Genomic DNA, 17,242 nt, shown 5'->3' with positions numbered 1-17,242 from the left:
CTTTGTCAACTGAAAGGACAAAAAGTTGTAGCACTTGGTTACAATGAGCATGCCTAGTGTCCAGATCTTGGTTTCCAATTCTCTAATAAAGGGAATCAGGGATCTTAGAGAAGTGGTTGAGTCTTAGACTAGAGCAGAAGATGTACAAGATAAGCATGAAGCATCTTACAGTACCAAATAGTATGTGGACAGCATGAGAGTGAATTCTCTCTCTCTCACACACACACCCTGTAACAGGGCATGGTCAAGGGACACAGGAGCCAACTGAAACAGCTCCCAATGGTCAAAGCTGGAATAATTCGAACCAGAAAGTAAAGTATTATTAGATTGTAACGTAAATAAATAAATTAGAGAGAATAGACAAATGCCCCATGTAGGAGAATTCTAAGTAATTTATGTAGATACTCCATCCTCAAGAGGGCAGAACATAACTCACTACTTCTTATAGTGGGGTATATATAGTGACTTCCTTCCGAAGAGTACAGTATAGAAAGGGAAGGGGGAATAGTAACTTTTATAGCCGAGAAAACTGACACACATCACCTTAGCCAGGAGAGCAAGGTTAACACATCAACAGTGATGTCATTTTGATAGTATGTACCCTTGATATGATGTGATGAGAATGACACTTTACCTCTACTTTCTTCCTCCCCAAAATCTATAATCCCAGTCTAATCATGAGAAAAACATCAGAAGAATACCAATAGACGAACATTCTACAATATATACCAGACTCCGTAAGACTGTCAAGATCATCAAAAAACAAGAAAAGGCTAAGAAACTATCACAGCCAAGAGGAGCCTAAGACAACATGATGACTAAATGTAATGTATTCAGGATAGGATCCTGGAATAGAAAAAGGACACTAGGTAAAACCTTAAAAAAAAAAAAATCAATAAATTATGGATTTTAGTTAATAATGTATCAATATCAATTGTGCAAATGTACCATATTAATGTACGTGTACCATAATAATGTACCTATAATAGTTATTTCAGTCAGGGTCTCACTCTGTCACCCAGGCTAAAGTGCAGTGTTGCAATCAGGGCTTACTGCAGCCTTGACCTCCTGGGCTCAAGCAATCCCCCCACTTCAGCCTCCCAAGTAGCTGGGACCACAGGCGTGCACCACCATGCCCAGCTAATTTTTGTATTTTTTTGTAGAGACAAGGTTTTGCCATGTTGCTCAGGCTGGTATTGAATTTCTGAGCTCAAACAAGCTGCCCGCCTCAGCCTCCCAAAGGGCTGGGATAACAGGTGTGAGCTACTGAGCCTGGCTTTAATTAAAAGTATTTGAAACTGAGTGCCAGGTATAGGGGAACTCTGTACTATCTTAATCTTTCTATATCAAACTGTTCTAAAATTAAAAGTCTACTTTTTAAAAAGTAGGTAGCATGATCTCTACCTCATGGAATGTACTTAATAAATGTCAACTGTTATTATCTTCTATGTGACAAATACTAAGTCACCAGGGATTTCTGTGGTCAAAGAGAAGTCAGATAATTATTAGATGTTTAAATAGAATATTGACCTGTAATTAACCTCAATAATTCTAGATCTAAAAAGAAATGACTAAATCATAGATTAGCCAGATTACCAGTCTCTCACTTTGCTTCAAGAATCAACCATAGAATAATATGAGAGTCAGAATATAAGGTAGAAAAAATACAAATCCTAAGTGATTTTCTCTCTTAACCTACAAGCGAAAATGAACAATATTGCCTACTACCAAAAGCCTTGTATTGCTTTCAAGGTGATGTCATCTAGTCCACTTTTGAAAGCTTACTGCATAGTCCTCACAAGTTTATTTATATTTCAATACTAAAGACCCTTAAGGTATAAGCATGCATGCAATATTACTAAGGCTCAGAGAGGCCGTTTAAAAATATTGGAGGAGATAAGAGATGTGAATAGAAATAATCGAATATTTCATTGGATAATTATCTGCTTTTTAAAAATTACTAACATTCCTTGGCATTCATACCTTTTCTCATCTTTCAAATATATCCTTTTGAGAAATTTTAAGTTGCTGAAGATATTGTCAACTAACCATTCATTTACAATCAGGGCCATGCAGGGCGTGGCGGGAAATGTTGCAAAGCTTTATTTCAAGACTACTTTTCACTTTACAAAATGAAGAAACTCCTACAATTTCCCATAGCTTTGGATGAACCACATAAACGTAATCTCACCTCTGAATTTACTATACCTCACCCAACCTTCCCATGTTTTGTCTTCTAGACAGGTTGCAGTTACCAAGATTTGCCTCCATCATTTCTGATTTCTTTGTACAGATAAATTCATAGACTCATGATAAGCCTTGGATTTAAAGGTTTCATTGTGCTGTTAATGGAAAAACTAGCACACAACTTTGCTTCTGCCTTTGCCCACCAAGGTCCATCTTTTTAAAAAAATTTATGGATTAATCAAAGCCATTGCCTATATTTATATTTTAATACTAAATTTACCTATCAAAGATGATATGTAAAATATTGAATTATATATAGGATACAAAATGATCTAGTTTTTAATACTCCAAAAACATCTGCCCATCAAAAAGTCCCTCTGCATCCCCTTCTCATTAGGATGCATAAACAATAGTACATATACAATGGCTACACTGGCCAGTTTAAGAGCTTTTCCCAGCATGAGTTATAAAGCTGGTCAAGTTAGTCATGAGAAGGCTTTGTTTTCTAGCACACGGTTTTTATTCTCAGAACCACCTGCTTTAAGCACGATGTCAACACATCCCTAAGTGTACATTTATACTAAAGTATATTTCCTCCCCTTTCAGGAGTATTTACATTTTAATAAAAATGCCTAAAGACTTTCTAAAAATCCCATGAAGTTAAAAGGTGCAACTCTGTAATGGTGGAATTTTATACTCAGATAATAGAGGGAATGGAAAGTGGAAATGCTCAAAGCTGCTTGAATCACCAGACAGGCAACCTCATATTCTACTGTTTTTCATTTATTTTTTGTATATGGCCTCTTGCTATGTGAAATCACTTCACTTTGTCTAAATTATATTTCTTTTATAAAAACAGAGTTTGAACAGCATTAAATGGCATTTCAATAAAATCCATATGTAATTCCATCTCAAGCACAGATTTTGCAAACATTTTTACATTGCTAGATTTTATTTTAATTGTTGCAAACAGTAAATTTACTTTCTTTGCATTCCACTTCCTAATGTGTTCATTCATTTAAAAAAATATTTAGGTACCTACTATGTGCCAGGTACTGTTCTAAGTGTTGGAAATATATTTTTGAACAAACAGATAAAATTCCTGATTTCATGGAGCTTACATTCTGTTGAAGGGCAGAAAAATGTACACAATAAATATAATACCTAAGAAAATGGTATATGCTATTTTTTAAAATAATAAAGTGGGTAAGAGAGCTTAAGTGTGAAGACTGGGAAGAAAGATCAAATGTAAGATAATATAGCTGGGGTAGCTATACTTGCATGGTGACATTTGAGCAAACACTTGCAGGAGATTAGTTAGACATGTGGGCATCTGGGAAAAGATACTTCTAGAAAGAGCAAATAGTCAGTGCAAGTTGCAAAGTATCTTGCATGTCTAAGAGCAACAGAGAGGCCAGTATGGCTAGGGCAGAGGGAATAACAAAGAGGGTAGAAAAAGATGATGTCAGAGAGGCAATAAAGGCCAAAAAATGTAGGGCCTTGTAAGCCATTTTAAGGACTTTGGCTTAATTATTATGCAATTTTTGGCAAGTGGTTAACCATTTTAAGGCTTACTTTATTTAATACGTAAAAAGAGGAGCAACCAACTAAAAAAGAGGTACTGCTAATAAACCAATATGAAGTTGAAATGAAATAATAAATATTAATTGATCTAAAATAAGGTCAAAAACAAACACATAAAAAGAGGGGAAAAAAAGGAACATAAAAGATGGAGATAGCACAATTAAACCCAACCAAAAGACAATGATCATTTCATTAAATGTAAATGGTCTAAATATATTAATTAAAGAGCATATTGTCAAATAAATAAAAAACTAAAATCTAACTATATGCTGTCTACAGGAAACATGCCTTGAATATAAAGCACAGGAAGGTTAAAAGTAAAAGAATGGAAAAAGATATATCATACTATATCTAACAAAAAATAAAGTTGGGGTAGCCATATTAGTATCAAACGAAGTAGATTTCAAAGTAAAAACTCTTGTGAGGACATACATCACAATAAAAAAGAAGACAATATACCAATAAAACATAACAAATCTAAATGTATCTGTACCTAATAACAGAATTTCAAAATATAAGCAAAAGTTTATAGAACTGAAAAGAGAAATGGAAAAATTCATAGGTATACTTGGAAATACCAAAATCCCCTTCTCTATAACAGAATAAGTAGACTAGAAATAACTAAGAAGACTTGAACAACACCACATGCTAGACCTCACCAACATTTGTAGAACACTACACCCCAAAATGGCAAAATACACATTAAAAAATGGGCATTGAATACCAAGCTAGCCCATATAAAAAATATTAACAAATACAAAGAGATTGAAATTGTAAGATGAATATTCTCTGATCACACACAATCATAGCAGAAAGCAATGATTAAAAGATATCTGGAAAATCTCCAAGAATTTGGAAATTATGCAGCACATTTCTATATCATGGGTCAAAAAAAATCACAAGGGAAATTATAAAGTACTTTGAACTGAGTGAAAATGAAAATACAATGTATCAAATGTGCAGAATGTAGTCAAACATGCCTTAGAGGGAGATATGCAGCATAAATTACTTATAATCAAAAACATGAAAATTTTCAAATCAAGTTTCAACTTACACTTTAGGAAACTTGAAAAAGAAAAATTAAAACCAAGCCAAAGAACCAAAAAAGGAACTAAAAGTAAGAGTAAACATTAATAAATAAACATATATATCAATGAAAGCAATGAAAATAAAAGGAGAGATACACCAATGAAAGCAAAAGCTGTCCTTTGAAAACACTAATACAACCAATAAAACTCTAGCAAATGTAAACTGGAAAAATGCAAAGCAAAAATAATTACCAAGATCTAGAATGATAAGTGGTTCATGATTAAAGATACTACATGCAGGCCGGGCGCGGTGGCTCACGCATGTAATCCCAGCACTTTGGGAGGCCAAGGCAGGCGGATCACGAGGTCAGGAGATCGAGACCATCCTGGCTAACATGGTGAAACCCCGTCTCTACTAAAAATGCAAAAAAATTAGCCGGGCATGGTGGCAGGCGCCTGTAGTCCCAGCTACTCGGGAAGGCTGAGGCAGGAGAATGGCGTGAACCCCGGAGGCGGAGCTTGCAGTGAGCCGAGATCATGCCACTGCACCCCAGGCTGGGTGACAGAGCGAGACTCCGTCTAAAAAAAAAAAAAAAAAGATACTACATGCAATAATATCATAAAATATTTTGAACAACTTTATGCTAATAAATTTAAGAGCTTCGGTAAAATAACAGAGTTGCTAAAGAACACAAACTTCCAAAGTTCACTCAAGAAAAAGAAAACCTGAGTAATCCTGTTTTAAATAAATTGAATTTATAGTTTAAAACCTTCTCATAAAGAATACTCAAAGCTCTAATAGCTTCACTAGTGAATTCTATCAAATGCTTAAGGGGTAAATACCGACTCTACACAAACTCTTCCAAAAAATAGAAGAGAACAGATCAATTTTATTCTATAAGGCTAGAATTGACCTGATACCAAAACTAGACAAAGATATTAGGAAGTAAATGGAAAGGAAAAAAATGAGAAAAAAAAAAAACTAGAGACCATTATTCTTCATGAACACAGGCACAGTAAGTGCTAATTTAGCAGATTGAATCTGACAATACAGGCATACCTTGTCTTATTACACTTTAATGTGCTTCACATGGAATATTGTGTTTTTTACATTGAAGTTTTGCAGCAACCCTGCACCAAGCAAGTCTACAGTTACCATTTTTCTAACATGTGCTAACTTAATGTCTCTGTGTCACATTTTGGTAATTCTCACAATTTTTCAAATTTTTCCATTGTTATTACATTTTTTACAGTTATCAGTGAGCAATGATCTTTGATGTTACTGTTGTAATTGCTTTGGGGTACCATGACCTCCACCCGTATGAAACTATGAACTCAACTGGTAAATGTTGTGTGTGTTCTGACTGTTCCACCACCCAGCCCCCATCTCTCTCCCTTTCCTAGGGCCTCCCTGTTCCCTGAGACACAATATTAAAAGTAAGCCAATTAATTACCCTACAATGGCTACTAAGTGTTCAAGTGAAAGGACGAGTCACATGTCTCTCAGTTTAAATCAAAAGCTAGAAATGATTAGGCTTCATGAGGAAGGCATGGAGAAGGATGGCATACAGGATCAAAGCTAGGGCTTTTGCACAAAACAGCCAAGTTGTGAATCCAAGGAAAAAGTTTTTGAAGAAAGTTGTAAGTACTACTCCAGTAAACTCCCAAATGGTAAGAAAGTGAAAGAGCCTTACTTATTGCTGCACGAGGAAAGTTTTAGTGGTCTGCATAGAAAATCAAACCCACCACAACATTCCTAACTCTCTTCGATTTTATGATGCTGAAAGAGTTGAGGAAGAAAAGTTGGAAGCTAGCAGGGTTTGGTTTATGAGGGATAGGGAAAGAAGCCATCTCCATAACATAAAAGTGCAAGTGAAACACCAAGTGCTGATGTAAAAGCTGTAGAAAGTGACCCAGAAGACCTAGTTAAGATCATTGATGAAGGTGGCTACAATAACAGATTTTCAATATAGATGAAACAGCTTTCTATTGGAAAAGATGCCCTCTAGGACTTTCACAGCTACAGAGGGTAAGTCAGTGCCTGATATCAAAGCTTGAAAGGACAGTCTGACTTTCTTTTTAGGGGTAATGCAGCTGATGACCTTAAGTTAAAGCCAATGTTCATTTATCATTCTGAAAATCCCAGGGGCCTTAAGAATTATGCTAAATCTATTCTGCCAGTTCTCTCTAAATGAAACAGCAAAGCCTGGATGTCAGCACATCTGTTTACAGCACGGTTTGCTCAGTATTTTAACCCCACTGTTAAGACTTACCGCTCAGAAAAAAAAAGATTTCTTTCAAAATATTACTGCTTATTGACCATGCACCTAGTCACCTAGGAGCTCTGATGGAGGCTCTGATGGAGATGTACAAGAAGCTGAATGTTGTTTTCATGTCTGCTAACACAACATCCATTCTGCAGCCCATGGATCAAGAGTAATTTCTACTTTCAAGTCTTATTATTTAAGAAATATATTTTGTGGCCAAGGGTGGTGGCTCACACCTATAATCTCAGCACTTTGGGAAATTGAGGCAGAAGGATAGCTTGAGGCCAGGAGTTCAAGACCAGTGTAGGCAACATAGTGAGACCCCTATCTCTAAAAAAATAAATAAATAATAAAATAAATAAAAATAAAGTAATGCATTTTGTAAGGTTATAGCTGCCGTAGATTGTGATTTGTCTGATGGATCTGGGTAAAGTAAATTGAGAACCTGCAGAAAGGACTCACCATTTATGATGTCATTAATGAATTCATGATTCATGGAAAGAGGTCAAAATGTCAGCACTAACAGGAATTTGGAAGAAGCCGATTCCAAACCTTATGAGTGACTGACTTTCATGGGTTCAAGATGTCAATGGAGGAAGTAACTTCAGATATGGTGCAAGTTAGAAGAAAACTGGAATTCAAAGTGGAACCTCAAGATGGAACTGAATTGCTGCAATCTTACAATAAAACATAAGGATAAGGATGTTTTTTATGAATGAACAAAGAAAGTGACTTCTTGAGATGTAATTGATTTCTAGTAAAGATGCTGTGAACACTGTTGAAATGACAACAAAGGATTTAGAGTATTACATAGACATTGTAGATAAAGCAGTGACAAGGTTTAAGAGGATTGGCTCCAATTTTCACAGATGTTCTACTGTGGGTTAAATGCTGTCAAATAGCACTGCATGCTACAGAGAAATCCTTTGTGAAAGGAAGAGACAATCAACATCGCAAATTTTGTTGTCCTATTTTAAGAAATTGACACAGACACCCCAACCTTCAGCAATCGCTACCCTTATCAGTAAGCAGCTATCAACACTGATGCAAGACCTTCTACCAGCAAGAAGATTATCACTCACTGAAGGCTCAGATGATCATTCACATTTTTTTAGCAATAAAGTATGTTTAACTAAGGAATCTACTTGATTTTTTTAACATAATACTATTGGACACTTAATAGATGACAATATAATGTAAATACAACTTTTGTATGCACTGGGAAATCAAAAAAATTATGTGAATGACTTTATTGCAATATTTGCTTTATTCCAGTGGTCTAGCACCAAGCCTGCGATATCTCTGACTATCGCAGAACCTGTCTATAGAACCTGCCTATAAAAAGATAATGCATCATAATCAAATAGGGTTTATCCCAGCAGTGCAATGTTGGTTAAACAATTGAAAAGCAATCAATATAATTCACTCTATTAATATACTAAAATGGAAATTATAGGACAATCTTAATAGATGCATTAATAAATGTGACAAAATACTAATAATTCTTGAGAATGATTATAAAATTAAGAATAGAAAAGAACTTCCTCAACTTGCGAAAGGGCATATTTGAAAAACTTGCAGCTTGCATTTACTTATTGGTGAAAGACCTTGTATGATCAAGAACAAGGAAAGGATTCCCTCTTCCACCACTTCTATTCAACATTATACTGACTGTCCTTGCCAATAAGAAACAAAGAAATAAATGGCAGACAGGCTAGAAATAAATAAAACTTTATTTGCAAGCAACATGACCATCTGTGTAGAACATCCTAGTAAGTCTGTAAAAAAGATACTACAGTTGATAAATGAATTTAGTAAGATCAGCCGTTAGAAGGTTAATATAAATAATTTAATTGTATTTACATATATTGACCATTAGAAATTTTAGCTTAAAACTATTTATGATATCATAAAAATGTGAAATACTTATAGATAAATTTGATAAAAGATATGAGACTTGTACACTGATAACTATAAAATATTGTTGAGAGAAATCAAAGATGATTAATACAGGTAGAGATATGTCATTATCATTGATTGGAAAACTCACTAGTGTTAGTATGTTAATCACCCTCAAAATGATGTATAGCTTCAACACAATTTAAATCAAAATTCCAATAGAAATTTTCATGTATTACTGATACAAATACAAAATAATATAGCCTCTTTGGAAGTTTTTTACAATGTTAAATATAGATTCACTCTACGACTCAGCAATTGCAATCCTAGGTATTCACATAACTGAACTGAAAAATTACATTTACACAAAATCCTAAAGCAGCTTTATTTATAATTGCCAAATGGTGGAAGTAGCCAACTCAATAATAAGACAAATAATTCAAAAAAAATAGGCACAAATATAAATAGAATTTGACTAAACAACACATAGAGATTCCAAATTAGCACATACAAAAATACTCAATATTGTTAGCCATTAGGGAAATGCAAGCTAAAGCCACAAGGAGATGCTACTACACACCTCAGTAGAAGAGCTAAAATTACAAATACTGACACCACTTAGTGTTAGCAACAAACTCATACACATGGCTGGTGGAAATGCAAAATGATTAAGCCACTGTGGAAGACAGTGCCATTTGGTATTTGTTACACCTATTTGTATAGACATGTATTTTCATTTCTCTTGCATAAATTCATAGGAGTGGAATGGTCCAGGGGGCTTTCCTAAATAGTGGATGATGAATTACATGGTAACAATGTAAAGAAATAAGTACCTTCCCGGAGTTAGAAAATAAGAGAGCCAAACAATGAAAAGCAGGAAAGTGAACAGTGATGCCTGCAAAACAGGAATGGTGAGGGAATTGGTGTGGAATACTGGAAAAAGAACAGCTCCAGTGTTGGGTAAAATAAATGATTTTATTTTCTAAGATAAACTAGAGGGGTATGGACCTTGAAAGGGACTGGAGAAGAGCTGACGCTCAGTTAACTTGTAAGTGCACAGCCTTTCCAAATTGGTCCTGAGCCAATAAGCAATCCCAGAAATGTAATAAAAAATCAAACACCTGCAAAGGGCATGAGATGTTACCCTCCAGGAGATCAGGATGTCCTCCACTCCTGATTCACAAAACCCGACGTGGTTTCAGGAGCTCTTGCTGCCACGAGGAAGTCTTTCTAGGCTGAGCCAGTCCTATGGGTCCACAGACACACAAGCGTGGTGGGTTGTGGGATAGGACTGGGCACATGCAGGAATCAGTCATTTTATTGGCTGAAGCATAAGGTGTATAAAGGGGAAAATTAGACTGAATAGGTAAATTGAGGTCTGACTAAGAAGGACCCTGAGTGCCCTCTCTCTGATTTCTATTTTATATTTGGTGCTTAATACCAGGATTTCCCAGTTGGAAGAATAGAGAGTGACATTATATTAATAAATGTGTAACTGCATGGCCAAAACATTCTATAGTGAAGTGTAGCTGTGTCTAGTTATTTTTGGGCTACACATTGCTGTTGGCATTCATTGCAAGCTACAAGTGCCATAACTAGACTTTACTATAGGAATCTAAGTGCGTGGATCTATCTTTCTAATGCAGGAGTATCTGTGTTACTGCGAAGGAATGACTTAGAAGAGAGAACCCAGTCCCCTTCATGCCTTTGCTCACAGAATTTTTGTTTGTTATTTGTTTTTTGTTGTTGTTGTTGTTTTTGTTTTGAGATGAAGTTTGCTTCTTATTGCCCAGGCTGGAGTGCAATGGCGTGATCTCGGCTCACTGCAACCTCTGCCTCCCAGGTTCAAGTAATTCTCCTGCCTCAGCCTTCCGAGTAGCTGGGATTACAGGCATGCGCGACCACACCCAGCTACATTTTTGTGTTTTTAGTAGTGATGGGGTTTCACCATGTTGGCCAGGCTGGTCTCAAACTCCTAATCTCAGGTGATCCACCGGCCTCAGCCTCCCAAAGTGCAGGGATTACAGGCGTGAGCCACCAGGCCCCGTCATCATACAGTTTTCTTTGCCCAGAATATCCACTCCCTGAGTCCCTTCATACCTACATCCTATGGTTTAGTGGTTAAGCAAATGGCCTGTGGAGTAGGTGAAGGTCTGTTCACATAAGAGCTCAGTACATGTTAGCTATTGCTATTAATACTCATCCTTCCAGCTCTAATGCCAATCCCTTGATAATCTCCCTTTCATAGTCCCCACATCTCTCCCTCCCAAGCTAAAAATCCATCTCTCCTTCCCTTCTAAAAGTCCATATCAATTTGTCAGTGTCTACTTTTAATTTGGCACTCCAATAATCTATGTAAGTTCATTATCCCTCTTGCTAGATGGTGAGCTTCTTGAAAGCAAGGTCCATATCTTCTCCTTCATGCCCCTCATTTTGGCTGAGATGCCTTACAGTAGGTGTCATAGTGAGTGTTTCTGGATCACAAAGCCACAAAAAGGCACTACTTATCTTTTAAAGATATTTCTTGCTCTTGGTATGGAAGCTGAGAATTGACAATATGTGAAAGTTAATGACCATTATAAAAGTGTTTTCCAATGCACCAGGGTACTCATATTTGAAAGTAAGTTGCCCTCTCCATACTGCAAAATCAAAAAACAACAATACACAGAGAAATCTGCACATCCATGCAATGTGTGATAGCTACCCTGATTTTGCAGAGATGTCAAGAAAAAGCCACCTCATTTTTTTTTTTGGCTGAGGAAACATATGCTATTCATCAGCATAATTTTTATGAGAGGTAACTTTAAGAACCCCACATTCTTAAAGAAAACCCTAGTAATTGTTTTTTATTTATTCTAAATTACAAGAGGCAAAATTTATTACTAATTCCTCAATTATTTCATTATGCAGCACTAATAAAAAAATCTTGACATCTCAATTATGTTTAGCAAAGAATCATGTAATTTAATAAATAATTTTTGACTGAAGCTATTATTTACTTAAAACATAGAATATGCAGGAGGAAACTTAAATCATATTTTTCCTGTGCCATATAATAAAATAATTGTGCAATTATTAATAAACAGTGTGCAAGAATGACAAACGTTTTATTTAAAACTTGGGGAACAAAAGCACATCACTTGTGTTTTTTTCCAAGCGAACAAAATCCTACGGTATATTAATCAAAAGGGCTTTTATATGCCTCTGGCAGCAGTGTTTTAAAGTAAACCCTTAATATCAGATCCCAATCCCCAGTTTCAATTTGCTTCCAATGGAAAGGACATTAGAGTTTATAAAATACTCCTTGATTACTTTTTTGAAGGCCCGAAATCTTGACATGTCCGTGACTTGCTCACACTGCATCAATATACAGTGGTTGAAAGAGCAATACCCATCGTGAACATTGCCACATTGACTTACAGAATCATGCCCTTGAGAAAAAGCCTGAGAGAAAAAAGGAGCACCAGGCAGTGACAAAAATGAAATAGAACTGTCATCTGGCAGTTCTTCATAGTCCGTCAAGGAAACTATTAAAGATGTACAAAGAGCCAGAGAGTGCTTGGGCAAAGGTTGTTAAACCACCACTTCAAGGGCAGGTCACTGCAGGCTGCTCAAGACTTAGTGAGGAGACCGGCCAGTGCTCACTAAGGACTGTGGCGCCTGCCGTTTGTGCATATCCCTTGCTGGCAGAGAAATGGAGCTTTTTCATCCCCTGGTAATTCAAACTGAGGACTTTAAAATAAACTGTAAGTCGACTCTCAAGTATATCCTTTTTTTTAGTAACAGAATGGAGATTAATTTTTGGACTGGTTCAGGAATTATATTAAAAACCTGTCTGGTGTTGTTTAAGCCAAGTTCAAATATCAGTTTGGCCCATTGCCAATTTGTAGCACCTTAGCCAAATTATTTAGCTTCTCCAAGCCTCATTTTCTCCTTTTTCACACACAGGATGTATGAAATCAGAACTTTTTATTTTATTTTTCTCTCATTTCCATCTGCTATGTTTTTCTTATGAAACTATTCTGTTACCCCTTCTGTGTCCCCCTCATTTGAGAGTTTCCTAAATCCTAAATCCCTTAGGTCAGATGTGCTTTGCTGTTTGACAGCTAGTTGTTCTGAAAGTAGCAGGACATTATGGAGATCGGGGAGCTTTTAAGTAAACTTCTCCCTCTAACCAGCACCCTACACACACACACACACACACAAGGTGTTCACGTGTTTTTCCCTGGAATCATGCATACCTGTTGTCTAGAGAGACTATCATTATTCCTGAGGCCTCTGTTTATCCCTCAAATTATTCTAACAGCCAGAATTTCACCTAGGAAAGGAGGAGAAAATGCCACATCCAGGTATTTAAGAGAGCAAATACCACATCCAGGCATTTATTTGGGAAAAGTAAAGCCTTTTCTTTCTGTTTATATCGCCCAGTATAGATCCTTATCACAGAAAGTAGAATTGGGGAAATTATCTAAAAATAGAATGCATTTAAATGTCATGCTAATGGCACATGTATACATTTGTAACAAACCTGCACGTTGTGCACATGTACCCTAGAACTTAAAGTATAATAAAAATAAATAAATAAATAAATAAATAAATAAATAAATAAATGTCATGCTAAGTAATATATAGCCGACAAACACACATTCACCCTACATTTCCTTATAATCTAGAATTCAAAATAAAAAAGGAAGTAAATTATAAAGAATTACTATCAATTGAAAGTAAGTAAGACATCTTGAATATGGAAGACAATACAAAATTATAATTCAGTTTAAAGAAATTAAAAGATTGGATTCAGTCACATGTAGTAATTAAATCCCTAATGTGAGTATAGGAATATTGGAAGTTGAAATTGTATTGTGTTTTTTGCTGTAACAACAATCAAAATTCTTGTGGCCACTTTAAGCTCAAATTCCTTTATTTTGGGTAAGGGAGCAATGTTGTTCACAGACCTCTCTAGAAGACATTTTGCTTCTAAATGCAATTTAGAGTGTTCATATAATCTGAGGCAAAGCAGAAACTTTTTAAAGTCATTTTTGGGTAGGAGAAGAGTTTATTCCCATCTCCTTTTCTATCCATTTTAACCATTTCTAACTCTTTTAATTATAACCTGCTCTTACTTATCCCAAAGACTTCTTTTTTATATAAAGAGTACCATGTCTAGAATAACTTTTGACTTTCATTCTAATGGAGTTTTCAGCTTCTACTACACTAACTATAGTTTAGGTAGTTATTTTAGAGGTATTTCTCTTATTATTCTCATATCAAAAAAGTATACTATAGACTTATATTAACATAAGGATACTATAGATTTACAGCAATAAGCTTTTTTACTGTTTCGCTAATTTCTCATGCAGACAGGCCTTTTTTTTTTTCTTGTTTTGAGATGGAGTCTTGCTCAGGCTGGAGTGCAGCGGCATGATCTCAGTGCAACCTCCACCTCCCAGGTTCAAGTGATTCTCCTACCTCAGCCTCCTGAGTATCTGGAATTACAGGCTTTCACCACCACGCCTGGCTAATTTTTGTATGTTTAGTTGAGACAGGTTTTCACCATGATGGCCAGGCTGGTTTTGAACTTCCTGACCTCAGGTGATCTGCCTGCCTTGGCCTCCAAAAGTGCCGGGATTATAGGTGTGAGCCACTGTGCTTGGCCAGGATGATTTTTTTTAATACTATGATTCCCCTATATTCTTCTGGCAAGACGAAACTACACCATTTTAACCCAAAATGTTCTATTTCTCATAACATTAGGAGATATATTATAGAATTCAATTTACAAACTTGGCTACATACATAACTACAACAAATAATATAATACCAAAAACATCAGTTACAAAAGCATAATATAAAATGAGTCATTTCCTGCTGAATGGAAGGTTTGGAAATAATCTAATTTTTCTTGAACAGATCATCAGGGGGCTATCATCATGATTGTCTCTAAATACTTTTACCAGAGACCCAAAGCTTAGGCATTTAAGAGAATGGTCTCTTCCAGAAGAACTGATTCTGCCTTTTATAAATTTACTTTCCAAAATGGATGAGAGAATAGGCACGAATAGCATTTAATTCACAAATTATAATTTTGGGTTTTTTTTTTCCAGAGCGTTGCTTTAAAAAATGTTTCTTTTTTTGATTTCCCAGTTTATATAATCAATAAGTTATTTCTCTTTTAAAACAATACAATGTACATTGTTTCTGACTGCACATCATGACCAAAAAGAGAGCGAGATACATATAAAAATTTAGCAAAGCTATAGAAGCCATTCTTCATTTCAGTGATCACTTAATACTGAAGTTTCATATTGGCTAATAGTCTGCCAAATTCTAGAAATTGTATGCAGGTGATGATGATGATAATGAGAAAGAGGAGAAGAAGAAGAATGAATGCACTTTGTATGAGTAGTTCACATATGTAATCATATTTAATATTTATTACAAGCTTTTTGAGGCAGATATTTTCTTCTTTTTACAAATGAGGAAACTGAGGCACAGCAAGTAACCTTTGTGAGGTCCCATAGGTCCCATAGCCAGTCGGTAGCGGAACCAAGATCCTGAATCCTGGACTGCTTAATTCTAGACCTTTCATTCTCAATTTCTGCACTTATAAATTGAAGATATAAGAAATGCGCACATAGAAAAGGTCATGAACATGGCAGTAGAGTACTGTGGATCCATTAAAATACCAACTTCTAGAATAGAGAGATTACCCCAGGTCATGGTTTTTTTATGCCAATTGTGTAATGTGGATATAACTGTAAAGGTGATTTATGAAAGATGAGAGTACAGTGAGCTGGCACTGTTACAACAGAATGTTTAAAGAAGGTGGAACTTGAGAATGAGCAAAATCTTTATCAGCTGAGATTGGAGTATAGGAGTTGGAGATGGTACACCAGAAATACACTGATTATGCACATGGGTAAAAACGGCACGTGTATATCTTTGGTAAAGGGATAGCTGTGAAGCTGTTTCAAATAGCATCCTAATCACTATTACATTATAATTTAATCCCAAATATTGCATGGGACATACTTGTATTAAATATTTTTTATCTGAAATTGAAATTGGGGCATGTGATACTTTTCTTTGCCAAATCTGGCAATCCTATATACACATTTACCTGATTTTTATTAACGTCTAACTGCTTCAGCCCTGCCCCCTCCCCATACTAGAATATATATTCCATCAGCTCAGGAACCTCATCTATCTTGTTCCCCCACCATATCCTCCATATGTGGAACAGTGCCTGGCCTTGGTATAATAGGTGCTCAATGGAGGTTGTGAATGAAAAGGAAAAAGGTTTTGTATTAAGTATTTATTTGTTTAATTAAATTTCACAGTTACCATGTTTGATAGCAGAGGGACAGAAAAAGAAACTTAAGGTTGAATTGCATAATGAAGGATAGGGTGCAGGGAGGCAGTAGGTATGAAAATATAAACCTAGGTAACCTGGAAAGCGGAAAATGTAACAGCATAAACAGAGGGGCTTTGGAGAGATGGGTAAGGAAGAGGGGGCTAAGCCCTTACCTGGGAGGAGTGGGAGGGAAGAAAATAGAGTTTTATTAATGGAGATAGGAAAAAATGAGAGAAACAACACTGTTTTGTTGGTAATTTAAATGAAATAAGTAATGCAAACTCCTTAGAATTTTGGTTAAGGACTACAATTTTTAAAAGATATAGAGAGAGGCCCTTCTAACCTATTATGGATCTTGATGTCCATGAAAAATGACATGAGTAGCAACAGATGTTCTCCTTATAACTTTTTTTCCCCAAAATACCAAGATGGATTAGAAATGTGCAAAACAAAAGATTCAAACTAACCCAAATTCTTCTAATTCTCTAACTGCAGTGACAGGGCTGTAACCAATTTTCCTTTTAAGTTTAAAAAGGGGGAAATAATTTTATCCAGATTAGTACTGCCATCTTTCAGCCCATGCAATATAATACTATAGAGTTGCTCTTAAACTAAAAAGTCAAATTTAAGTTGCGGACACAATTAGGCTATTTAAACCGTGGTTCTGATAGATGTATTTAGAAGTTTCACAACCAAGATAGAATAATGCAAATTTTCCCATATTCATTAATTTAAAAAGTCATATTTATTTAAACTATTGCTGTCGTGGTTTTTTCTTTTACATTTGGCATCTGCCACTCTTCATCTACAGGAGAATCTAGCATAAGATGGCATCTGATTTAGCACAAAATGGTATATTACATAATTTTAAGCTTTATATGTCAAGAATTTATGATGTTCGGTAAATGCCATCATGATTTCCA

Source organism: Pongo abelii, chromosome 16 (assembly GCF_028885655.2).
Source record: "Pongo abelii isolate AG06213 chromosome 16, NHGRI_mPonAbe1-v2.0_pri, whole genome shotgun sequence".
Lineage (NCBI taxonomy): Eukaryota > Metazoa > Chordata > Mammalia > Primates > Hominidae > Pongo > Pongo abelii.
The sequence above is the reverse complement of the archived record's forward strand: the minus strand, read 5'-3'. Positions refer to the sequence as shown.